Genomic DNA, 16,170 nt, shown 5'->3' on the forward strand with positions numbered 1-16,170 from the left:
ATTAGAAATTTTTAAGCCAGCCTTTTAACACACAACACCACTTTCCCTTTTGAAATAACATTATTTCCTTAGCCCTTTTTAACACTCAACCTCTTCTTCTTCTTCTTCAGGTGATGTTACCACAAACTCTGAGCTACTAATTTCCTTAATGTGCCCTGGATGTTTTTAGCCCAGTAAATTCGTACAAAATAGAAACAGAAAACAAATTAAAACCATTTCCAATATTATAAATTGAGGATACGTCTTTTTTCTTTTTTTAAACAAAATAGTTTTTTTGCCATCTTGTTTTACTTTCCAACGGGTTTTGGTAAAATCATCACAAATTCCGTGAGGGGGGTTAGAGACAGGTACAAGGAAGCCATACAATGTGGTCCAGCCGATAAGCGGAGGGCTCATATGTCCAACTCGAGGCTTGAACTCACAACCCTGACATTAAGAGTCTCATGCTTTACGACTGAGCGAGAGCACTCTTGAGAGGCACGCTCACAGTGCAGAAGGAGCCCTAAGGAAGTTTCTTTGTGAGCTGAGATTCTTTTTCCAATGTTTCCCTCCTTTCTTTGTTCCTTTGCTCTCCAGCTAGCAAACAGGGGCTATTAGAAGGCTGGTTAGATGCTGGTTTCTAGACCAGAGAGCTGGGGTTGATTTACCAGCTGGTCAGAGAAACCAGCGCAGGAGGGTGGAATTTAGTGTTCTCCTACCAGCGGGAGGTGCTCTTTCACTCACATAGTGAGGGAGAGTCAGAAAAAGCTTCTCAGCTCCTAGAGAGGGGGCAGACAAGCCAGTTCCCCCCAAGCCACACAGGCATTTCTGCAGGACATCAGACCCCCTGCGCAGAAGCTCCTCAAAGGAAATCTCAAAGAAGGGAACAACTGTTCGCCTTAAGAGGTGGGTGAGCTGGACCTCAGGAATGGAAGAGGCAAATGGTCAGTTTCTCCCTGATGGTTACTTCCAAATTCCATGGTCTATAAAGTGGAATGAAAGGTTTGGGATGAATATTTGATGGACTGAAATGTTTTGGTTGACCCAAAATAATGTTTTGGTTTTGTTTCAACAAGAACATTGGAAAAAATATTCATCTTGGGTCAAGCTGAATGTCTCTTATTGTCATTGTAAATGTGGTTAGGCTAGCAAGCAAGGGGAAGAATGATTTGCACGTCTATGTGTGTAAAAGGCCATGCAGCCTGGACTTCGAGGTGCACAGTGGAAACCTGCCCGCATTCTGCTGCTAGTCAGTGGGGAGCTTTGATTTTTATATGGTCACCAAAGCCCTTCCCAACATCATGTAGAAGAAGAGGGAATCGGGAAACAAATGTGGATTTCTTCAATTTGCAAGTGAAGAACAAACTAAGATTTTTTTACTGTGAAATTAACTTCCCTGGCTGGAAATTAATTTCCCTGGCTTCTTCAAGGTTCATATTTGTTAAGTAGCTGGCAATCTCCCAAATGAGTCTAGTCCTTCCCTCAAAATGCAGGGTAAACCCTCCCATCAGACCTTAACATTTCATGAAAGCAAAAAATAACAAGGAAGAAAGCTTGATAAAGGACTTGGAAAGAAAGAAAACACAAAGAATACGAAGCAAAACAAGACATTGTTTCTGCCCGGTTTCGAACCGGGGACCTTTCGTGTGTGAGACGAACGTGATAACCACTACACTACAGAAACCACTTGAGGCAAGCATTTGGCCCATTTCATACAGTTTTCTTAGTAGCCACTGCATCCGCTATCATTGTTTCTCTTTGAAAAACAGGAAAATAAAGTACACCAGTAGCTTCTTTTTTAACTCAAACAACTCAAACTGCAATAGCTCCTCCAATTTCCCCTTCTCACAAGGAGACAAAACACAGGAAAGCTCCCAACCAAGAAAGCTCACTTTCACTTCACTTTCCCATGGACATTCCCTGTCAACTCCCAGGCATAACAATGCAACACTCCTAAATGCACTACAAGAAAGATGAGGGAGGGAAACCTGCAGGTACTTAGATCCCTCCAGCTTCGAATGAAACCACTTCTGGGGAAGGGTCTGGCTTACCCAGGAGGACAAGGAGATGAAACATGGACTTGCCTGTGCTGTGCAAAATAGCATGATCCCGGAGCCCAGGTGGGGCCAGGCTCAGCACTTTGCCTGCTTCCTGCCTGCACAGAGTTGACAAACTGGGGGCAGACAAAGCTGAGAGCCCCGATATACGGTTTGAGAACTGCAAAACTAAGCATCTCTGATGGTATCTTCTAGACTGAGCACTGAGTCCCATTGGGTAGATAGAAAGATTAACCTCCATAATCTATACAGAATATATAATCTATATTTATATAACCCCATAAAATTGGGTCCCTAATCCATGAACTATTGGAACTCATTTACAAAACGTTTCTTAAACATTCCATGAATATATTGTCTCCTACTATAGAATTAGAATTTATCATCCCTATTCTGTGATGAGAGATCTTTGAGCTATAATGTATCTTAATTAAAAATATCTTTAGAGAGGTTTTTTTCCTCAAAATGCATTTTATCCAAAAAAATCCAATTTAAATAATAAAATCCAATTTTTTAATTTTATTTTTTTTTAATCATTGATTTTTATCCACCCTGGAAAGTAGCCTTAGAAAGGGTAGAGAAGTTGACCAAAAAAAAAAATCCCAACTCACGTCCCTTATGGTCTACTACAGAGGTAGTCAATTATTTTTTGTCAAGGTTCAAATTTCTTGGTCAAGGTATAGAAAAGGTCCAGACTCCAGAGAAAATAATTTTTAAAAATGATAATAATAATAATAAGTAAAGAAAAAGATTTCAGGGTCCATTCAAAAGTGTCTGGTGATCCAGATTTGACCTAGGCCTGGTTAGGGTTCTCTTTGCTGCTGCCTTGGTTCCATCCTCAATCAGAGAAAGAAAATTTTCAACACAATTCTCCTTTCATTCTTCACTGCGAATTAAAAGAAACACAGCCCTTTCCCCCCCAGTAGCTTATTATCTGGCCTTTTTTTTGCCCTGTCCCTTATAAACAGCACAAAAAAGGGCATTTTTAAAAAAGCAAAGATTTTGAGATGGGGGAGAACTGGCTGATTCCGACTGCCCATCTCAATTCACTCGTGTGCATAACTGAATGAATCTCTTTGGATACACAGCAATACTGCAGCATAAATCTGATTCAATGGATATACTAGAAGTGATATTGTCTAAATAACAGAAACAGCAATATCCACAAGAGGTCACAGACTCGTCGGAGATTGGTTTGAGCTGACAAAGAGGCATGGCCCATTTTTCTGCTAGGAATTAAACTTCTTTGTTCCATTTTTTCTGCTTTGAGTCTTATTTCCTCACTTCTCAGGTAGTGTGGTGTCAGGTTTCCTTCCCCACTCTGAACTCTGGGGTACAGATGTGGGGACCCGCATGAAAGACCCCCTAAGCTTATTCTTACCAGCTTAGGTTAAAGCTTCCCCAAGGCACAGATTCCTTTCTTGCCTTGTGATCACTGCCATCACCAAGTGATTTAACAAACAATCAGGGAAAGGACCACTTGGAGTCCTATTCCCCCAAAATATTCCCCCACGCCCTACACCCCCTTTCCTGGGGAAGGCTTGAGCATATATCCTCGCCAATTGGTTACAAAGGGACTACAGACCCAAACCCCTGGGTCTTAGAACAATGGAAAAATCAGTCCGGTTCTTAAAAGAAGGATTTTATTGAAAGAAAAGGAAAAGGAATCACCTCTGTAAAATCAGGATGGTAAATACTTTACAGGGTAATCAGATTCAAAACACAGAGAATTCCCCTCTAGGCAAAACTTTAAAGATACAAAAAAACCGGGATAAACCGTCCTTTGCCTGACTGTTTGTTAAATCACTTGGTGGTGGCAGCAATCCCAAGGCAGGAAAGGAATCTGTGCCTTGGGGAAGTTTTAACCCAAGCTGATAGAAATAAGCTTAGCAAGTCTTTCATGCAGGTCCCCACGTCTGTACCCTAGAGTTCAGAGTGGGGAGGGAACCCTGATATGTGGCTAGCAAACACTCAGGTGGGTGAGATAATATCTTTCACTGCACCAGTTTCTGTTGGTGAGAAAAACAAGCTTTCCTGGGACCTGCATGGCTATAACTACATTGCAAACCCTCATAAGACATGAATGGGTTCTTCTTTCACACTAGAATGCATCACTTTTGGTGTTACGCCAAGAACTATTTATTAGCCCACATAACCATTTCTTCTCTGCATTTTGAGATTATCTTTTGGGTGTAATGCCATCACTGATGAAAATTCCAAATGGCCAATTAGCAACCACCAACATAAAGAACAGACAATTATTAATCTGCCCCACTCCTAGCCCTGCCCTAGATCTCTGCAATGGTTTAGAAAATATTTTCACATAGATATTTGCGTATAGGGAAGTTTTTAATTGTGGCAACTTCAATCTAGAAAGAGGGAGCAGTAAGCTAACTTGCTCAAACACAGATTTCCCCATCTATGTGAAAGAAAGAATTAGAAAGAAATAAAGAAAGTGAATCCAACATCAATGATTTGGAACTTTCCTTTGAAATGCTAGGTGCAATGAATCAGTGAATATTCCCATAAGTAAACTCATGTAAGTGACAGAAAGGAGGGCCTAGGAAAAGGCTGTAAAATGTCATGTTAAACATTAATTCATGAGCAAAGTTGTGTGGCAATTAAATTAAGACCCTAACATTTCATAAAAGGAAAGAATAATGAACAAAAAGTGTGGGAAACGCAGGTGTATTTCAGAAAAGGGCTTGGAATGAAGGAAGACCAAAACTGATCAGTAGAGAGAAAAGGCATTGTTTCTGCCTAGTTTTAAGCCAGGGACATTTTGCGTGTGAAGCAAACATGATAACCACTCCACAACAGAAACCGATTGTGCCCAGCTTTGGATGTCCCCTTCTAAGGCTTTCTCAGCTGCCAGTGTATATCCGCTCACTCAGTTTCCCTTTGAAGAACAGGACAACAAAAAGCTTACTTTCCAAACTCAGTCATCAGAAATGCTGCAAAGTCTCATCCAATTTGCCCTTCTCACAATGAGGCCAAAACGCAGGCAAATCTCAGAATCAAGAAAGCTCACATCCACTCCACTTTTCCATGGACATTTCCCTGTCAGTGCCTAGGGAGCAACCAACAAGACAAGAAACCAAAATGCAGTAAAATTGAGGGCAAGTTTCTCACCATAGGTTTCACTGACTGGGGGGCAGGGTCATTTCAAAAAGTTTTGCCATTTAATACCAGAAGATTTGGTTATTTTCTCCTTCCCTGAACTGGAAAGCAAGGAGATAGGTGTGTGAACAAGCAGTCCTAAGCAAAGGAAACAAGACACCCAACATGGGGCTCTAACCCATCACCATGAGATTAAAACCTGGGCTACACTACACAATTAAGCCAATCTACAGCACCTTAGGTTGTCCTAATTACCTCGCTGTACACACTACAGCCTTGTCCCACCTATGTCAGTGCCCTACTACGCGCACATAGTAACTCCACCTCCTCAAGTGGCGTAGGGCTATCTATTGATCTATCTATCCCCCTAAACCCCGTCTATCTATCTAACTATCTAAAGGCAACTTTTTGCTGTTGTTTCAGGTGGAGCACTCAGTGTGCTGAGTTTTTCTGAAAATCTGGCTCTAGCAAATTCTGGCCAATACGTCTGGAAGTTCCAAGAACCATAACATTATGAAGGAATTCAAGGTCCTTTATTATATTATTAATTATCATTCATTATTATTTGTATAGCAAAGATTAATCTTTCAGTATTTTAGATCCAACTCTACATTGATTCCTGTTGCTATGTGCAATATATCTATATCTATCTATCTATATAAAGACAACCATTTTTTGCTGTTGTTTCTCTGTATTTCGACCCTTTCTTTGTCTTTGATGCTCAAATGTGGAAAATAATACTTACTTTAGTGTCTGATTAGTCGGGATAAATTTAAACGCTAAGACTCAGATCTGCAATGGTATTTAGGTGCCTAAATCCCATTGAAATACCCAGCATCTTTGAGGATCTGGTCTATGTTCTTTTTCAGACAGTAAGGAAATGAAAACTTTGAAGGGTTTCTGTCCAGTTTTAACCTAGGCACTGCTGTGTGATAAGTGAACATCATAATCGCTAGGCTACAGAAACGGCTTTGATACTGCTCCTTAGCTACAGCAACTCCAGGCATGGGCCTCACTGTCCAACCAAGCCGGAAGGAACAAGGATGCTAGATTTTGTATACAATAATCTGTTTCCAGCTGCTTTTTTACTTCTATATTTATCACATACCCAACAAACTTTTTTGTCTGTAGTCATCTGTCAGTCTCTTTATTCTCAAAAGACAAACTGATTCACAAAATAAATGTGTGACTAATTTGGTAAATTGCCTCTGCCACTGTACTGGGACAGGTTACCATTTCAGGCCTGATAGCAAATTATTTCCTTTTTTTTTTTTTTCCTCTCTAAAAACAAAATTGTTTCAAAATGCCAATGTGAATCTAACTCCCATTAGTCACTCAGCTGCTCTCCTTTTCCTCCACAAAACTGGCTCACCTCAAGCAATGCCAAGTCTCTGCTGGAGAAAGGGGTTAGAATTTACCTAACTGGGTGCCCTGAACACCCAGCTTCTGAAGCTATTTAAATTCCCTCCAATTTCTCTTGCAACTACTGTACTAGAAATGCTAAGCCATGGGTGTTGTAATGTTATATGAGAGATTGGACTGAGACCATTCCTTCAACTAAAAGAAAAGGGTTGTGTCGGGAGTGGGATTTGAAGCCCGGCCTCCATCCAGAGATCAGAACACCCAAGTAAGGAGAAAATAAAGCTCTGTGTCTGGCTCCTTAGACCAGTGCTACTCAAAGTGGTGGTCCGCGAGCCAGCGGCTGCCGGTCTGCACGCACATTGGAAAACAAAATTGCCGGTCCCCCACATCAGATCGTTTGAGAAGCACACTGCCTTAGACCACTCAGACACCACCAAAAAAGTGCCTTTGCCCCCTCCTTGTTTTCTTTAGTGTTATGAGCTGTTCCGGGAGGCCAAGAAGCCATTTTTTTTTTCAAATTCTAGGGCCCTTCTACAGCATAGTTCATTTTTATACACAATCACCCTGAGCAAAATTTGCAGGTTTCCTGGAGTCCCTTTAGCGAGGTGTTGTAATCTCACTGCTGACTTATTATGTGAATAAAAGATGTACACCAGGACTGAGGCAGAATCCAGACATTCGGCTTTATGAGAAAGTAATGGTGAACCTCAAACTCCTGCACTGTGGCCCATGTAGTGAAGCACCCACAATCCGTACCAGCTTTTATTCAGAATAGCTCAGCATTCAGTGTGTTGAGACCATCTGAAAATCTGGCTCTAGAGGTGGGTACCAGTGCCAAATCTTCTGGAAATTCTGGCCGATATGTCTGGAAGTTCCAAGCACCATCATAACTTGGAGCATTTGCTAGAACCTGATGAGAAAACCTTCGTTCTACTGAACTCAGGAGAAATTTTCTCCTTTAGTCACAATCACAATGTTGCATCGTGATCACAGGTTTAGGTTTCAAGTTAATTTCTTTTTGGTTTATATGCAATGTGAAACAAACACACCTCTTTATTTGAGCATGAGCTTTCGTGAGCTACAGCTCACTTCATCGGATTCATACCGTGGAAACTGCAGCAGACTTTATATATACACAGAGAATACCTGTGTATATATATAATATATATATATATATATATATATATATATATATATATAAAATAGAATATTCTCTGTGTATATATAAAGTCTGCTGCAGTTTCCACGGTATGCATCCGATGAAGTGAGCTGTAGCTCACGAAAGCTCATGCTCAAATAAATTGGTTAGTCTCTAAGGTGCCACAAGTACTCCTTTTCTTTTTGCGAATACAGACTAACAGGGCTGTTACTCTGAAACACACCTCTGCGGGCATTTGGACAGAGGGCTAGAAATAGATCTGCCCCTAACCCACAATTAAGAGGCTAATGATCCTTCTCTCTAGATGGTTAATTCCAAAGACTTGAATATAGACCTGTGTGAAAGGTTTTTTGGATGAATATTTTATTTACTGAAAGATTTTAGTTTGACCAAAAATCTTTTTTTTTTAGTTTCGTTTCCACAAGAAAACTGAAAAAAATTCCTCTTGGGTCAACCTGAATTATGATGATGATTATTACTATTATTTTATTGGTTTGGCAAGGTAGCAAGCAAAACAACAACTGATTTGCACAGCTCTATTTTTATAAACTGTTCATGGTGGGAGCATGCCTTATTTCTGCTCTGAGGCTCTAGAACAGTTCCCTTTGTTCAATAAATGTTGACAAAAAGCTTGTTTCCCTGACCGGGAATCGAACCCGGGCCGCGGCGGTGAGAGCGCCGAATCCTAACCACTAGACCACCAGGGAGGTGGTGAGGTTGGGGCTTTATCACCATCCTAGGCTTTTTCAGGCAACTTTCTCTTAAACATTCATCTTCAGTCAACCTGAAGTATTACTGTTATTATCATTTTCCTTTGGCTAGCTAGCAAGCAACAAATTAAATCACTTCCACACCTCCATTTCTATAACAGGGGATTGAGGCTCGGATTTAAGGTGAACAGTGGCAACATGCCCACAGTTTGCACAGAGCTTTGCTTTTCACACACTCGCCAAACACCTTCCCAGCATCCTGAAAGCTAAGCGGGAGGCTGAAGGAGCCACATACCTGCTCAAGGTGCTTCTGATGTTCCAGAAGGGAGACAGACAGGAAAAAATATCAATCCACAGTGACACGAATGAGAATGAATACCCAATCGTCTTTCGACGTAACTACTTCGTTAATTGTCAACCTTCCTATCATTATCCCTATCAAATGATGATGATGTACACTTGACTTTATATCCCAGTGTGCCATGGACCTCTACAGGTTGCATTAGCCAATCCAACCATTTGGCACTCAGAGATGGGTAACTCTGTATTGTGCCTGATTCTTGTGCAGCTATACAAGGCTGGTAGATGCAGATACTTTCACCTCTTCTTAACCAACACTAATCCCTCCCCCTTCCCAACATACACACAGGCAACCATGACATTGCTCCTTTTCTCCCCACATGTTGGGGTATGAGGTTTGATCTGGTGAGGAACTGGTTTTAATAATACACATAGACACAGAATATGTCTGATTCCATTCTTAGGGGCAACAGTTGCACAAACGCACAGAGTCTGATTCCAGCCTGAAAGTACAGTATACACACACACACACACACACAGAGTCCTCTACAGTACAAAATTATTTCAAAATTATTCTATTCAAATTTTTTGAAGCGATTTTATACATTCGGTCTTGTGTGTCCCCACTAAAGCACGTGAATTTGGCGGAGTGCATCCACAGTACTGAGGCTAGCATTGAATGTCGGAGCAGTGCACTGTGGGTAGCTATCCCACAGTTCCCGCAGTCCCTGCTGCCCATTGGAATTCTGGGTTAAGCTCCCAGTGCCTGATGGGCCAGAAACATTCTCGTGGGCGTTTCTGGGTGTGTGTCGTCAGTCGCTCCTCCCTCTGTGAAAGCTAGGGCAGATAATCGTTTCGCGCCTTTTTGGTGTGCAGACACCATACTGCTTTCAGCAGATGGTGCAGTATGGTGCACTGCTTCTCTCCTGGTACAATGAACCCACCTCGCATTACCTCTCATCTTTCTATGTCATCTCTCTGAGTACCTACTCTTTCTCTTCCTCATCGACCGCTTCCGCTGCCAACTCTGCTCGGCCATCGTGAACTGAGCAACACAACTTCCGCCACCAACTCTGCTCTCCCGCTCTTGCCGTGCTACCGAGCTTCTCCATGTTGTCTGTCCTGGGCTCCTAACTCTGTGAAAGCTACAGAAGACAACCATTTCACGCCTTTCTTCGGCTATCGTGAACCTAACCAGTGGCTGTGAAACTTTTGTATGCGTAGGGTCACTTTCATGGAACTTTGTGGCTTGCTGTCCCCTGCCCTGAAGCACAAAGACACCAAAATGAGAGCAGCCCTCACAGTTGAGAAGCAAGTGGCCATAGCCCTGTGGAAGCTTGCAATGCCCAACAGCTACCGGTCAGTCGGGAATCAGTTTGGAGTGGGCAAATCTACTGTGAGGGCTGCTGTGCTGCAAGTAGCCAACACAATCATTGACCAGCTGCTATCAAGGGTAGTGATTTTGGGAAATCTGCAGACCATTGTGGATGGCTTTAATGCACTGATGCGAGAGACGGAACGCATATCCCTATCCCTGAAACACTGGGGAGGCCAGTACATAAACCACAAGGGGTACTTTTCCATGGTGCTGCAAACACTGGTGGATCACAAGGGAGGTTTCACTGACATCAACGTGGGATGGCCGGGAAAGGTGCATGATGCTCTCATCTTCAGGAACTCTGGTCTGTTTGAACAGCTGCAGGAAGGGAATACTTCCCAGACAAGAAAATTACTGTTGGAGATGTTGAAATGCCAATAGTTATCCTCGGGGACCCAGCCTACCCCTTAATGCCCTGGCTCATGAAGCCGTACACAGGCCCCCTGCACAGTAGTAAGGAGCATTCAACTATAGGTGAGCAAGTGCAGAATGGTGGTAGAATGTGCGTTTGGATGTTTGAAAGCGCACTGGCGCAGTTTACTGACTCATTAGATCTCAGCACAACCAATATTCCAATTGTAATTGCTGCTTGCTGTGTGCTCCACAATATCTGTGAGAGTAAGGGGGAGACGTTTATGGCGGGGTGGGAGGTTGAGGCAACTCGCCTGGCAGCCAATTTCTCACAGCCAGACAACAGGGCGATTAGAAGAGTGCAGCAGGGTGCACTGCATATCAGAGAAGCTTTGAAAGCCAGTTTCATGACTGGCCAGGATACGGTGTGACAGTTGTGTTTGTTTCTCTTGAAGTTACCTGCCCCCTATATATATGAAAGGAAATAAAGTCACAATTGTTTAAAAACTGTTCTTTATTCTTTGTTGCACAACACACTGAGAGAAATCAAAAGGTAGACCAGGGCTTGGGGCGAATTGGGTTACGGGGGTGGAGGAAGAGGGAAGGACAAGTCCAGAAACCAAATCAAACTTTCGGATATGCCAGCTTTCTGCTGCTTGTGCAATCCTCTGGGGTTGAGTATGTGGGTGCCCGTAGCCGCTCCCCTGCCCCCGCGTTCTTGGGCGTCTGGGTGAGGAGGCTATGGAACTTGCGGAGGAAGGAGGGCGGTTATACAGAGGCTGCAGCGACAGTCTGTGGTTTTGCTGCCTTTCCCGCATTACATCCACCATACAGTGGAGCATGTCAGTTTGCTCCCCCATGAGTTTGCCCATAGAATCCTGCCTGCTCTCATCACGCACGTCCCTCCTCTCTTCATGTACATGTAATGCTTTACGGGACTCCGCAATTGTTTGCCTCCACGCATTCAGCTGGGCCCTATCAGTGCAGGAGGACTGCATGAGCTCGGTGAACATGTCATCCCTGGTTCGCTTTTTCCACCTTCTAATCTGGACCAGCCTCTGGGACACAGTAGATAGGGGCCGCGTTGAAACATTTTCACCTGCGGGAGGAGAAAAAGGGAGGGTAGTATTTTAAAAGATACATTTTAGAGACCAAAGGGGACACTCTTTCTCAGTGAAACAGGCAAGTCATAGTACACAGCACATGTTCTTTCTGTACAAGGCATTTCGCCTCTTATACTGAAGTGCCTGCCATTTTGGTGTGAGTAAGCCACCACACATGGCCGGGCAACAGAATTCAGCTGCAGGCAGCCAGTAAGCCCTAGGGGCATGCGGGGTTCTGCTTCTTCCACATTCATTTCAATGCTTTCAGACTGCCGGGCCCCCTTTTGCATAGCAAGCAATGCCTGGTGGGTTTGCCATATAAAAGGAGGGCCTGCAGGCTCTCTGGGATGATCAATTCATACAACACCCCTCCACACCCTCTCCGCGGCTCAGATGAGACTCTGAGCAGGGATGAGCCATTTAAACTACACTCAAACAGCCCAGCGCAGCTGGGTTTCCCCCCACCCTCCCACCGTGTGGCTCTGATCAGGCTCTCACTCACCAGAAGTGCCTTCTCCAGGGTCATGGTCCGGGAGCCCGCCTTGGGAGTGGGGGGAGGCTGTTGGCTCCAGCGTTAAGACTAGTTCTGGGCTAGGGGCAAAAACGGATTCCCCACTTGCCGCCTGTGTGCTGTCCTCCTCCTCCTCTTCGTCCTCCAAAAACTCATCCTCCTTGTTCCCCTCTTGCAGGTGTCCATGGACAGTGGTGGAGTAGTGGTGGCGTCACCCCTCATAATTGCATGCAGCTCACTGTAGAAGCAGCATGTATGGGGCTGTGACCCAGAGCGCCCATTCACCTCCCTGGCTTTTCGGTATGCTTGCCTGAGCTCCTTGATTTTTGTACGACACTGCTCTGTGTCCCTGGAGTAGCCTCTTTTGTCATGGCCCTGGAGACTTTAGCGTACATATCTGCGTTTCTTTTTTTGGAACGTAGTTGTGCCATAACAGATTCGTCTCCCCAACATGCGACGAGATCCAGCACCTCCCGTTCGGACTATGCTGGAGCTCGTCTGCGAATCCGGGACTGCGTGGTTTCTTGTGATGGTGGACTCTGCATGGTCGCCTGTGATGGTGGACTGTGCTGATGGTCACCTGTGCTGATGCTGACCAAACAGGAAATGAAATTCAAAAGTTCCCGGGGCTTTTACTGCCTACCTAGCTAATGCATCAGAGTTGAGAGTGTTATCCAGAGCGGTCACAAGGGAGCATTCTGGGATAGCTCCCGGAGGCCAATAACGTCGAATTGCATCCACAGTACCTGTAACCCAGAACTGCGATCTCAATTTTAGCGCTACTCCACTTGCCGAGGTGGAGTACAGAAATCGGATTAAAGAGCTCTTTAAATTGAAAAAACTGGTTTGGTCATGTGGACGGAATCAGTTTTATTTCGAATTAACTCGGCTAATTCCGAAATAACCGCGTGTCGTAGACCAGGCGTCAAACTTGAGACAGGCAACCAGACACCGCAAGTGAGGCAGCAGCGTCCATGCCTAGAGGCAGAAACATAAGCACTTAGGGGAATTTTGCAGCAAAACTTTAGGCATTGAGTGAATTAAGGCACTTACAGGTTAGGCAACAGCTAAGTGGGGGCTTTGACGACCTCAGTGGTGCCTAAATTTTGAACTTAGGTGTCTAAAGTAGTAGTGTTGTGTTAATTAAGATGGACTATGTGGGCCCAAAAAGTCAAAGGGGTTATCATAATCCAGTCACTGTCCAACATCAAACAATGTTAAACAAGGTTCAGGGTTTGATACACACAGGCCTCAGCCTGCTTAATCCTATGGCAAACACCCCATTAAAATCCTTTTAACCTTTTATTAAAGATAAAGAAAAGAAGAAAGCACAATTAAAGGCCACCCCTGCATTAGGCTATTGAGAAATGCTAGTTTCAGAAAGAGTTTGGCCACATTTTCACTTTCCTTACATTCTCCTTCTCCAGTTCTTCCAGCCGGGCCAGCAGGACTCGCTCTTGTTCCTCCGGAAATTGCCACAGTTTCTCAAACTCAGACACAATCTTCTGCCTCCCAGCCCATCTTTCTATGTAAGGAACAGACAAAATCCAGTAGGGAACGGGCAGCTATCAGGGATAGACAGAGTCAGGGGATGTTTCACAGAGCCCAGTTTAGCAGGGTGAATTTCATTGAAACTCTCTAAGAATTCAGTGATGGATACCATTCTTGTGAATGCTCATTCTCCAAAAGTCTTGCCTGGGGCCAGATTTCTCCCCCCAAAATTCAGCTGGAGTCTTTCATTAGTCAGTGGTGCTATAATTCTGGGCTGTATAATACACAGAGGGAAAACAGCTCTGCTAGCACTGATTCGGCTCCATGAGTAGCAGCATCGTTGGAAGCCCAAGTGTAGACAAGAAACAGCAGACTTTTTTGTTGTGGCTGATATATACTTAAAAGGTTTGCCTATGTCAATTAGGAATTTGGAGAGAAAAAAAATCAGTCCTAACTAACATGGCCATGTCAGCAAAAGCCCTACTGTAGGTGCAGTTATACCAGCAAAAAGGGCCTTTTTGAGGTCTCATGACTACCATGAAATTGCTTCTGCTTTTGGGGAAGTCCTTTCTATACTGCTACCCCTTTTGACCCAAGCATTTAGCCAATGTTTGGGGTGTTATGGGTTGCTGCCAGTCGGAGGAGAAATTGACAATGGAGTCAGTTCTTTGTGTTTTCAATCATGCACCCTGTTTATTTACAAAGCATGGACAAAGTCCTGTTTCCCTGAACAGAGCAGGAATCAAACAACAGGAGATTTTCTTGTCTCACAATTCCATACCTCTTTCTAGCCAGCACTCTGCTCAAAATCTCTCTCTCTGTTTTTTTCCTAAGGGACACAACACTACGTGTGTATCTTTGGCTGCATCCGGGGCTCCTTTGCTGCTTTCGTTGAGTGTTTCTGTGGTGTTTCTGCTGCATCTCTCTCTCACACACACGTTCATCCAACTATAACCAGCTTTCCTGCATTTGTGTTCCAACCCCCAGTGAAACCCGTCCACCCACATCATTCAGATCCCTATCTATAGCCTGTGCTTTGGGTGGAGGCTCCTATTGTTTCAGCTCTCTTATTCCATGAAGGAGCTTTGTGTTCTTGACATCTCTCCTGCATGAAGGATGGCCTGTTATACCCACCAGCTTCAATGGGGTTTCACCCAAACCCGAACATAACCATAGACGCCAACTCCATGGGTGCTCCGCGGCTGGAGCAGCCACTAGAAAAAAATAGTGGGTGCTCAGCACCCACTCGCAGCCCTGTCAATCAGCTCCTCTCCCTCCCCTCAGCGCCTCCCTTCCATCATTGATCAGCTGTTAAGAGGGGGGCAGGAGATGCTGGGGGGAAGGGAGAGGAGCGGGGCCAGGAAGAGGCGGAGCGAGGGCAGGGCAGCGGTGGGAAGAGGCAGGGTGGGGCCTTGGGGGAAGGTGTGGAGTGGGGGCGGGTCCTGGGGCAGAGCAGGGGTCAAGCACCCCCCGGGGAAATGGGAAAGTCGGCGCCTGTGAAACATAACTATAAATGTAAGAGATGTGCATCATTAGACATCAGCATAGCGTGTATGTGTGAGACTCTGATGCCAATGTGCAAGCACAATCTCATATACCCAAGTTAGCTGTAGACACCCCACAATCCCATATAGACAGGTTAAATACCTGCATGCATCCAGAAGGTGAATTACATTTTCCCCACCTTGTATATGGGAATTTTTCTAACTTCTGTCGTTTTCTTTCACTCCCATGTTTGGAAGTTTCGGACATTTTTCCTGTTCCAATAACATCCATCTCGCTGCAACGAGGTGGAGAACATACACTTTCAAACCATGTTTTGGATCATTTCACTGTCTCATCTCTGTAGTGTGTTGGTAGCTCACATTCATGAACTCATTTACCCTCACAGGCCCTCTGCGAGTTTAGGAAGGTGTGCAACCCCGACACTCCTGATGAAGAATCTGTGGCCCCGAGTGGTCTAATGACTCACTTCAAATTACACAGGAATCCTGAGGCAAGACCAAGAAAGGAGCCTGCATCTCCTGAGTCCAAAGCTAACACCTGAACTACGAGGCCATTCTTCCTTCTTTTGTTTGAGCTAGAATAGCAGTACATTGAAATCCAAGGGATTCCCGCCCCCCTGCCCCCAATCAATCTCCAATCTGCTGCTTGCTCATCCTGGAGGTTCTTGATTGCCACTGGGACACAAACTTTCACCTGTTTGGATGTCTGTGTTGCAAAAGATCGGGGGGGGGGGGGGGTGGGGGCGGGTGTGTTAGAGCTCTGCCTTAATATATCAGACACAACCAGCTCCTGTCCCCCAGTGAAGAGATAGTGCTGTGTTTGTGCAAGGGCTCAGAATCAGTCTCTGCTAACAAGCGTGATGCATGCACGGCCTTGTCTACACACAGCTTTTCACTGGCTTAACTAAAGGGGTGTTGCTTGAAACGGATTCATTCACACTGATGCAAGCCTCCATGTAGTTCTCAGGCAGTGCTTTACAACCAAGGATCTCAATTCACTTTCCAAAGGAGGCCAGTATCAGCCCCATTTCTGAGATGGGGAGAGAGAGGTATAGAGCCGTGCTCAAACTCCCCCAACAGGCCAACAGCTATGCTGGAAATGGAACCCAGGTCTCCTGAATCCAGTGCTGTACCCCCTAGGCCA

General features: G+C 44.6%; 2 non-coding genes across 2 annotated transcripts; both read right to left on the reverse strand.

The window, feature by feature from the left end:
• Positions 1-1,590: 1,590 nt before the first annotated feature.
• Positions 1,591-1,663, reverse strand: TRNAV-CAC (transfer RNA valine (anticodon CAC)). Its single transcript has one exon. It is a non-coding gene; the product is annotated as a tRNA-Val (tRNA).
• Positions 1,664-8,312: 6,649 nt separating this feature from the next.
• TRNAE-CUC (transfer RNA glutamic acid (anticodon CUC)) lies at positions 8,313-8,384 on the reverse strand. Its single transcript has one exon. It is a non-coding gene; the product is annotated as a tRNA-Glu (tRNA).
• Positions 8,385-16,170: the final 7,786 nt, after the last annotated feature.

This window comes from Lepidochelys kempii, chromosome 14 (genome assembly GCF_965140265.1).
Source record: "Lepidochelys kempii isolate rLepKem1 chromosome 14, rLepKem1.hap2, whole genome shotgun sequence".
NCBI classification, from domain to species: Eukaryota; Metazoa; Chordata; order Testudines; family Cheloniidae; genus Lepidochelys; species Lepidochelys kempii.